We start from the raw sequence: 11008 nt of genomic DNA on the forward strand, positions 1-11008 counted from the left end.
AGCCCAGTTGTCCTGTTTTCTGCTATTGTAACAGAACACCTGGGACCGGGATTAATAATGAGCAGAAATTTATTGGGGTCATGGTTCTGAAGCTGGGAAATCCAGGAGCAGGGTGCTGGCCTCTGGTGAGGGCCTCAGGGCAGCACCACCCTGTGGTGGGCGGCAGAAGGACAGGGGAGGGCTGGGCGAGGGAGGGAGAGGGGCTGGGCTTGTTTTTGTAACAACCTGCTGGGATAACTGGCCGGCTCCTGTGACAATGACGTTAATCCATGAGCACAGAGCCCTTGAGAATGATCCCCAGTTCTTAGAGTCCCCACCTTGAACACTGCTGCACAGGGGTGGAGCTCACGACAGGCGACTTTGGGGGACTCGTTGAAACCACAGCCAAAGGGGTGCTAGGAGAGAAGGCCATGACAGTGACCGAGGCCAGAGGGCCGGGGGACCCAGGTGACCCCGGATGCTCATGAACTGGGTCTGGTTTTGTGATTACACAGAGCTAGGAGTAAAAACGGCAGCAGCTTTTTTCACCATCTTCTAGCCCCACTAGATCTCCAAACGCCATTGATGGTGTATCCCCCTCTCTAGGCTGACACCTGTCCTTAGCAACTTATGACAGTGAGAAAGAAAGTGCTAAGGAGAATCCGTGGAAGAAAAAGGTTCGAATTTCCTCACTTTGCAAGTTACCCACCTCAGTTCTCTGACATGACCCAGTACTTGCTGAATGACTCTGTGAAAGTCATCAACCTCTCTGAGCCACCCTGGCAATTTTGTGTCAATGTAAGGCACACAATAGAGGCTCCTTATGAGAACTCGGCGCCATAACCGCACCAGCTCTGGTGCCCTGCAAGGCGAGGGGCTGTTTTCATCCCCCTCTCCTCCAGATGCTTTTGGCTTCTGTGTCCACCCCCTGCTTCTTGAATTGAACTGATCCCTGAACCCTGCGCTTGGGCTCTGAGAGGGAGAATTGTGACATATCAGGGTCCCTGCTCTGTGGGCTATAATGGTTTTCTAAGGCGGCAATTTCACAATAAAAGGAGATTTCTTTGATGCAACGGGAGGCTCTCTGCGTGTGCCAACTTGCCAGGAGCCAGGAGAACGTGCTGGGAAGAGCCGCCCTGCCTGTCCTGCTGTCTCTGTGCAGGCTGGAAGATGGCAGGCCCCTATCCATTTTTCCATCCTGCCTCTGTCCCTTGACTCCCTCTCCCCGGGGCTCTGTCAGCCTCCCAGGGCCCCCATTTTTACAGTGGAAACAGATTCAAACAGGCTGTTTTGCTCTGGGCCAGGCTGCGGCCAGCCCCAACCAGAACCTGTGTCTCGTGGCTCTGGGGATCTTCTGCTGAGCACCGCTGCTGTCCTGGCTTGTCCCTCTTCCCTTATTTTGATTTTCACAGGAACTTCTATCTCCAGGGAAAGTGCCCTGCCTTTCAGCAGATGCTGTGTTCTTAGTCGCACTGTTTACCTAGCTCACCGAGAAGGTGAGTCACAGAACCCTGCAGCCATGAGGGACCAACGGAGTTTCCCAGAGCCACCTTCCACGGGGAGTCAGTGGGCCTCTCTCGTGGTTCCCAGATGGCTCGAGGGGACCTCATGGTGCCTGGACCTGATCCAGAGGTGGATCAGGAGAAAGTTGGTATCCCCCAACTTTGTGATAGGGGGACCTGGGGCTCCCCGCTGCACCTCCAACCCCAGAGGCAGCACACAGCCTTGGAGACGGCAGGCCTTTACTTACAAATGCTGCCCAGTGCGTTTCTGCTTCTCTGAGGGCTCTGCAAGTTGCTGGGAGGTTTTTGTTTGTTTGTTTGTTTGTTTGTGTATCGGGGATTGAACACAGGGGCACTCAACCACTGAGCCACATCCCCAACCCTATTTTAATTATTTAGAGACAGGGTCTCGCTGAGTTGCTATGTGCTTCACTAAGCTGCTGAGGCTGGCTTTGAACTCGCCATCCTCCTGTCTCAGCCTCCCAAGCCACTGGGACTACAGCGTGTGTCACTGTCCCCGGTTAAATGGGTAGGATTTTTGAGAGGGAAACTGGGGGAGGGGTGCAGGGTTACCTCAGAGGAATTGTAGAGAAAGAGCAGAGACAAGAAGGGGGACAGAATGTGGCTGTGTGACATGTCCCCTCCCTCCTCCCTGCTCCGTCAGGAAAGCCTTAGCCAAGTCTTTGCTACTAATTGATGTGCTTGGAGCTGGGGCCGGCTGGGGAGCAATGGCAGTGACTCCTTGGGCAGGAGGGGTGGCCCGAGCGCCCTGTCATGCTGGGCCAGAGGGTCTTGCCCAAGTCAGCAGGAAGTTGCTCTCCTAACGGAAGAGACCCCCTTCCAGTGCACCCCAGCCGTTCCTGTTTGACCCCAACTCAGATCCATTTCTTCTGCCTTGGCTCAAGTTTGTTCCTTGTTGGTCTCAGATTTCAACTCATAAAATCCAGAAGGTAGAAAGAGGCGTAACTGGGGGAGGATGAGGTATGGAACTGTGGACCACGCTGCTCCGGAGCCTGGGACCCTGGCCCTCAGGAGGAGCTGCTGTTCTGCCGGCCAGATGATGAGAAATAAAGGGCTGGAGAAGAATCAGCAGGCCTTCCAGAGGTGTGAATCCTGATGCCGATGGACGCCCGGATGCAGCCCGGATGCCAACAGCAGTTTGGGACAGTAATGGCATTCACCATTAGTTCACATGGACCCAGAAGTTACCAAGTGCGCTTTAATGTCCTGGGCCCTGTCCCAACTCTCAGATAAATCCATCCACCTCGTGTGCACCAACGGGCACTCTGTCTTTGACAGCAAGAGCTAATCCCATGCCCGCTTCCCAGTAAACACCTTCCTGTTGGTGTTAAATCAGCCTCAAGTTGTTCAGCTAAGGGCATTTGGGGTAGAAATGTACCAAGTCCAAGTAGCGTCTGCCCCCCTTGCAGGGCCCCATCTGTAGGGGTAACTAAGTTTTGTTTGGAAAGAAACATTGGTTTTATCAGCCGTCATTTGGATTTCAGGGCACATTTTACTTCTCATTTCACTTGACATATGAGAAACCTGTTGCACTCCAGTTGCGCTGTAAGGAGACACGGCAGACACAGAGGTCCGCTGACTGGTGTTCTGTGCTCTGCAGGCCACGACCCGGGTCAGGATCCACTTTGTTCTCCACATACTATCAGATTATCAGCAGGGCCCAAGAGCACCTTTTGCATGATTAGTCAGTGCAAAGGCACATGGAATGAAGAGATTGGAAGGCAGGTTGACTTTTGTAATGAATCTCATACAGCCAGCTTTCACCGATCCCTCAGCCTAGACGCACATTTTTTCTATTTCCTTGATGGGTCTGGAAATTTAGGGGTTGGTGGGTTTTGCACAGAAAATTTCTGTTAACATGGACAGTTCTAGCCCGGCAGGGTGGTGGATGCCTGTAATCCCAGTAACTCGGGAGGCTGAGGCAGGAAGATTGCAAATTCAAAGGCAGCCTCAGCAGCTCAGAGAGGCACATAGCCACTCAGCGAGACCCTGTCTCTAAATAAAATATAAAAAAGGGCTGGGGATGTGGCTCAGTGATTAAGCTCCCCTGGGTTCAATCCCCAGTACCAAAAGAAAAAAAAGAAAGAAAGAAATATGCAGTTCTTCTATGCCCACTGTTGGGATGAGCTAGACATGTGATAGTAACAGATAAAATCTTGGGATTAACCTAACGAAAGTTGACTCATAACCCGCATCATATCTCCTGTGGGTCTGGGCAGCTCTCAGGGCAACTGGCCTTGCGTGTTGATTCAGCATTCCGTTTCATCTTGTATTGTGTGTGTGTGTGTGTGTGTGTGTGTGTGTGTGTGTGTGTGAGAGAGAGAGACTGAGGATTGGACCCAATGATCTTCTACCATTGAGCCACACTCCCAGCCGCCACCCTTTTAAAAAAATAATTTATTTTGAGATGGCCTTGAACTTGCTATCCTCCTGCCTCATCTCCTTTATCAACATGCACTTCCCAGATTGCCACAACAGGGGAGGAGCAATTAAATGCTTCCGCCTGGAAGTGACACGTTTCATGTTTAAATCGTAGAAGCAAGTCTCTGGCCACACTGAGGGCAGGTGTATCAGCTATTGGTTCCTGTGGGGGGAGGGGGGAAACATCCAAAAAGTGTATGCTTTCAGCAGCACAGTCTATTATTTCTCATGATTCTGTGAGTCACTTGGAAAACTCCTTTGCTGGTCGGGTCTGGGCTCCCTCTGACAGCTGGATTTGGAGGATCAGGTGGGCTGGAAAATCCCAGAGGTCCTCACTCACATGGGTGACAGTTAGTGCTGGCTTGTTGAGCCATCCCAGCCTTGTTGAGCGTAGGAACATCAGTGTTCCAGCATTATACCTGGAGCACAAAAATGTCACTAAATACCTCAAAATGGACATTTGTTAATAATTTCAGAGCTGAAACAAGAAGGCAAATATTGCTTTGTCATACCAAGAGCTGTGTGTCAGCAACTCAAGTTCTTCATTGCTTTGCATGTCCCTGAATGATCGAGAAAGCAACACGAGTATTGATTTTGAAATCACAATAAAAATTTAACAAACAGATAAATTTGCAAATACAGAAGCAACAATAATGAGGATCAACCATACAGAGAAGAGGGAAGCCAGATATTGGTGAGTCATGGTAATTTCTGATCCACCCATTCATGGGAAAACAGGAAGAAGAAATGAACATTTATGGAGCATGTACGTTCAGGTCTTATGCACTTACTATCTTATTTAGTCTTTACAAAATTCGATGAAATAATTAATGTTTTTAAATATTGTTAGATTGAGTTTGCTAGTATTTTATTGATTTTTTTTGCTTTTATGTTCACAAGTCATATTGGTCTTCGAGTTTTCCTGTTTTGTGATGTGTTTGTCTGGCTTTGGTATCAGATTAGCATTGTCCTCATGGAGTGAATTACCAGAATTCTTTTCTTCTTCTTCTTTTTTAAGGGTTTGTAAAGTATTGGTGTTAATTCCTCTGTAAATGTTTAGTAAAATTTTTTTTTATGGGAAGTTTTTTATTATTAATTCAATCTCTCATTAGGTCTAGTTGGATTTTCTATTTCTTCTTGAGTCAGTTCTGGTTGTTTTTGTCTTTCTAGGAATTTGTCCATTTCACTTAATACAATTGTTATAATACAGTTGTTCATAGTATTCCCTTAGAGCCCTGTAACGTTGGTACAATATTCTATTTCATCTTTGATTATTAATAAATCTGAGCTTTGACTATGTTTTTCTTGGTTACTATAACTAAGCATTCTCAATTTTTATTTTTAAATGAACAACTTTTTGTTTTATTGACTGTTTTCTTTTTCATTTAATTTAGTCCACCTTTCTTTATTTTTTCCTTCTTTCTGCTTGCTTTAGGTTCGTTCTTTCTTTCTTTCTATTTCTTTTTGAGATGGAATCTTGCTATGTTGCTCAGGCTGGTCTTGAACTTGTGGCCTCAAGTGATCCTCCTGTCTCAGCCTCCAGTAGCTGAGATTACAGGTGTGCACCATGTTGCCTACTTTTTTTTTTTCTAATTTCTTAAACTGGAAGCTTAATTTGTTGATTTGAGATCTTCCTCTTTAAATATAGAAGTTTACAATTATGGGTTTCCCTAAGATTTGATGTTGTGTTTTCATTTGCATTTATATTATTTTCCAATTTCTCTTTTTATTTCATCTTTGATGGATCAGTTATTTAGGAACGTGTTAATTTCTACATATTTGTGAATTTCCTGAATCCTTTTGTTACTGCTTGCTAATTTTAATCCATTGTGCTTGTAGGACATACTTTGTGTGATATCAATCCTTTTAAATTATGAGACTTGTTTTATGGCTTAACATGGTCTATCCTGTAAAGATCCATCTCTCACACATATCTTGCTACTGTTGGGTAGAGTGTTCCATACATATCTATCTGTTAGATCATTTGGTTTATAATGTTCAAATTTTCTGTTTCCTTATTGATCAACTCCCTGGTTTTCTAGTTTTTATGTTCATTATTGAAGTGGGGCATTGAAGTCTCCAACTACTCCAACTATTCTTGTTGAATAGTCTAATTAACCTTTCAATTCTGCCTTTTTTTGCTTGTTTACAAACCCAGGGGCCGAAGCATGCTAGGTGAGTACTCTACCATTAAGCTGTGTCCCAAGCCCTTCAATTCTCTCTCTTTCTCTCTCTCTCTCTCTCTCTCTCTCTCTCTCTCTCTCTCCTTTATATTTTGGGACTCTGTGAATTCATATGTGGATGTTGGTAATTGTTGTATCTGTTTTGATAGAGTGACTCATGGATCGTTATAAAATTTCCTTCTTTTGAGCTGAGTGTGTAGTCTGGTGAAAGAGCACTTGCTTAGCATGTATAAGGTCTTGGGTTCAACTCTCAGCACCACAAATATAAAATAAAATAAAAATTATTATAATGTAGCAACAATTTTGTCATATATTAGCCCAGTATAGTACAATTTATTAGTATAATGCTTTCCCTGACATTGTATAAGCTATTCCAGCTCTCTTTGGCTATCATTTACATGTAATATATTTTCTCATTATCTCGATTTCATCTTATTTGTCTTGGCGTCTAAACTGTGACTCTTATAAAGAGCATACAGTTTTATCATGTTGTGCTTGTGTTTCATCTACTCTGCCAGGATCTATCTTTTAATCGGAGTGGTTTAGTGCTAATCTTATTGCAGATTCTTTGTATATAATTAGTTACTTCTTATTGTTTTCAAGGTTCTTTGTCTTTTGAAAGTTTGATCTTAAAGTGTTTAAGTGTGCATATTTTATGTTTATTCTGCTTGGAGTGCATGTGCGTGCATGTGTGTTTGTGTTTGTGTGTTTGTGTGTGTGTGTGTGTGTGTGTGTGTGTGTGTGGTGCTGGGGAATGAACCCAGGGTCTCACACCTGTTTGGCAAGGCTTTATCCCTGAGCCACAAGCCCAGCCCCAGTTTGGGGCATTTTCCATTGTTTCTTCTTCCTTTTTTCTCCTGGAACTCCAAGTTGTCATATGTAGGCACGGTATAGTACAATCTACCCAGTGCATGGGTGCCCTCGGTGACCCACACAGATCTTTGAGGCTATTCATCTGTTTATTTTTCTTCATTCTTTCTCTTTCTCTTCCTGAGACTGAATAATGTCACCTGAACTAACTTCAAGTTTGCTGATTCTTTCTCCTGCCTGGTCACATCTTTTGAGCTTCTCTAGTGAATTTTTCATTTTAATACCAGAGTTTCTATTTGTGAATGCAGCTCAGTAGGCGTGCTTGCCTAGCATGCATGAGGCCCTCGGTCAATCGCAGCCCAGCACAGTATCATAACAATAATTTTTATTTATCAGTATTCTCCAGTGACACGTAATTATCATACTTTGCTTGGGTTTCTTTACACATGTTTCCTTTAGTTCTCTAGGTTTAAAATGATTCATTTTTAAAAGTCTTTGGTTAAAAAATCTAAAATACGGCTTCCTCTAAGACGGTTTTTGTTGATTGCTTCTTTCCCGTGTATAAGTCATACTTTTTTTACTTGCCTGGTTATCTTTGGTTGAATCCTTTATATTTTAAATAATATAATGTGGCAACTCTGGAAATCATATTTTCCACCCTCCTTGGGGTCATTTTGATGTCACCTTTGTGTGGTTTGTTGTTCTGAACTCTGTCTTCCTTATCATATGTGGCCTCTGCTCAGTTAGCCTTGTGGTCACCTAATGACAGAGATTTCTTTAACAGCCAGAATCGTAAGTCCCCCAGTCTTTGTGACAGCTTGTGTGAGTGCTGGGACACGCTTTCAACACTGGGCCAGGTAGGGGGCAGCTCTGCATCAGCTTTCGCTTTATGCTTCTCAGGGAGGTTGAAACATGAGGCCTTTATTTAGGAAACCGGGAGGCCACATAAAAAATCAAGGGTGTATTACTAAGGAAGGAGGGGACTCTCTGCCACATTTTACAGGTGAAGAAACTGAGACTGAAGGGAGTTCAGAATTTATCCAGAGATACCCAGGCAGTGTATGGTGCCCCTAGGGTTCAATCAGGTGATTCAACCCTCAAGTCAGTGCTGACCACTTTGCCTGAGTGTCTGGAAACTGTCCAGCACCGAAGCTCATCCTCCCCCTGCCCTGCACTCCCCCTTCCCACAAACCACCTCTCTTACTCTGGTGGGCCCCTGGACAAATGGCAAAGGACAGACCTCAATGTTCAAGCTGGAACTGCCTGGCAGCCACCTACCAAGACACCCACATAACGTGTACCCAGCGTCCCTGAGACTCATCAGACAGCAGTGCATACTGGAGGTCCGCCCACCAACCAGGGTGGCAGGTATTCAGGAGGAATGCTATTAAGGCCCAGACACTGGGACGTGTGTTCTAAAGCAGGATTAAGGGAGTGTAGGCTCAGGCTGTGAACCGCTGTTAAGTCAGTCTTAGAAGTTGCAGTCCTGAGTGGGACTCTGAGTACTTTTTGTTTTGTTTCTTCACTAATCTCCTAGACTCCCAGGCTCCTGCCACCAGCACCCCCCCAACCCCCCCCCCATAGCTTATGGTCCTTCCCCCACCTCCAGCTCTGGGGCGTGAGGAGGCCCCGGTGACGCCCAGGTTTTAAGGTTCCCTGGCGACAGACCCCAGGGCTGCTCGCTGCACCCACTTCTCTTCTCTGTCACCTCTTACTTTGTTTCTTCCGGGATTATCCTAAAGCTGAGTAGATTGAGAAACGAATACATAAGGCGTATCGTGATCACAAATCCAGGACAAGTTTCCAATTCAACTGAACCTTCTTTTCGTGGTGCTCAGAGGATACACTCAAAAAGGGACATCAATGAACCCGCAGTTTGATAATAACCAAACAGAGGCACAGTTGAAGCCATGGTGACTACAACCACCCCATTCACAGCTGCCCAGAAATAGACCGAGGTGCTGTCTGCAGTTCTGAATCCATTCAAAAAGGAGAGACTTGATCCCCGCAGCTGGAGGAATTTCAGCCCCATCTGACATGTTTGAGTTACTAAAGCTAAAAAAAAACCTCATGGTTGGACCTTGAGCCCCCATAGAGAGCTGCCACCTGCTTCCTCCTTTACTTCTAGAAGCTTCTTCACTGTTATTAGCACATAGTGGTCCCATTGCTAGGATCTCCCCCTCACCCCAACCCTGAGACCCAACATGACCTCTGCCCTTCCCTGTACCAGCGCACGCTCCTGTGCACGCACACACGGATGGTTCCCGGTTCAGCCTTTGTCCCCCACTTGGAACTCTGCTCAGGCTTCCCGCTGGTCTTTCTGTAGCGGCATGCCTGCCTTCTTTCTGTGTGCAGCAAAGTTAACAAATATATCAGGAGAAGGTCAACATCAAATTCCATTTAATTTTTTAAAAATATGTTTTATTTTAGTTGTGAATGAACCTTTATTTCATTTTTTTATATGTGGTGATGAGACTCGGGCCCAGGGCCTCACTCATGCCAGGCAAGTGCTCTACCACTGAGCCCCAGCCCCAGCCCCAAATGCCATTTAATTTTTAAAAATATAATTAAACACTTCACTTTGAAGTAACTATAGATGTTCACAGTCGGTTGTAAGAGATGATACCGAGAGTGTCAATGTGTCCTTTATCCAGTTTTCTCCCCATGGAACCATCTTGCACAATTACAGTATATATAACATCACAGCCACGACTGGACCCTGGTACACTTCCCAGAGCTTCACCAGATTTTCCCTGTTTTATATGTACTCGTGGTGTGTGTGAGTGTGTGTGTGTGTGTGTGTGTGTGTCTGTGTTTGAATTTGATGCTGTGCTATTTTATTCCACATGGAAGTTTGTGTAAGAGTCGCCATCTCTCTTTATAACCCTCTCTACTTCCCTCTTACTCCCCTTCTCATTCCCCAGCCCCCAAAACCTGCCACTAACTAATCTGTTCTCCATCAGTGTAATTCTGTCATTTTGAGAATGTCATATAAATTGAATCGTAATATATGTAACTCTTTGGAAATGGCTTTTCTCACTTGGTCTCCCTTCAGATCCAGTCACGTTTTTGCAGGTATCATTTTTTTGTTGTTGTTGTTTTTCCCTTTTTTATTGCTGGGTAGTATTCCATGGTAGGTGCACCCAGTGAAAGGCAGCAGGGTTGTTTCCAATTTGGGCCTATTATGAATAAAATTGTATAAACATTCATATTTAGGTTTTTAAAAAAATTCATAAATTTATTTATGTATTATTTGTTCCTATACAGGTTTTTGTGTGAACATAAAATGCTTTTTATTTTTCTTAGATAAATGCCCCCAAAATTCACTTGTAGTAATTGCATGTTTAGTTTTATAAGAAGCTACCAAAATGTTCCTCAGCATGTCCACCCCAGCAGTGTACAAGCTATCCAGCTTCTCTTCTTTTTGGCTAGCAATTGAAATTGTCTCTATTTTAAATTTCAACCATTCTGATAAGTGTGTTGTGAGAGTTCATTGTGGTAATTTAATTTTTAGAAATTATTTGTGCATTTCAACTTTTAATTGCTAATGGAGATTGTCAACCCAGAAGTTAACGTGACATTCACCATGTGAACAGTGGGGTCAGTCGGTTATTCTGACCTTCTTTGGTCCCATCTATAAAGGAAATTAATTAGCTTGTCCACATACCCATTACGTTTCCATATTCATAAATTCATTATATTAACAAATCAACTGTGAAAAAAATAGGCAGCTGGCTGTCTCTCTTCCAGCCCTTGATAATGAGAATTCATCTTGCAAAAAAGTGGGGACCCACTTGTCTGGATGCAGCCAGGAATATGTATCACTGGATCTGCAGTTGACCTGGAGTCACTTTGTCCCTATTTGAGTTTCCAGAGTGCCGAGGGGGAAAGGAGACAGTTCTAATGAATAATTCACGCTGGCGTGGCTCTGCTGGTCTGTGCGTATGTGTGCACCGCTCACAGGCACACTGCAGATGGCTCGGCGGAGAGGCCCTGCCGTGGACATCAATCCTGTGATTACCAGGAGCTCTAGTCAGGCTTGCTAGCACAGCAACTCCCATAAAGACTATAAATAGCAGGCATGCGCCTCCG

This window comes from Ictidomys tridecemlineatus, chromosome 10, assembly GCF_052094955.1.
Source record: "Ictidomys tridecemlineatus isolate mIctTri1 chromosome 10, mIctTri1.hap1, whole genome shotgun sequence".
NCBI lineage: Eukaryota > Metazoa > Chordata > Mammalia > Rodentia > Sciuridae > Ictidomys > Ictidomys tridecemlineatus.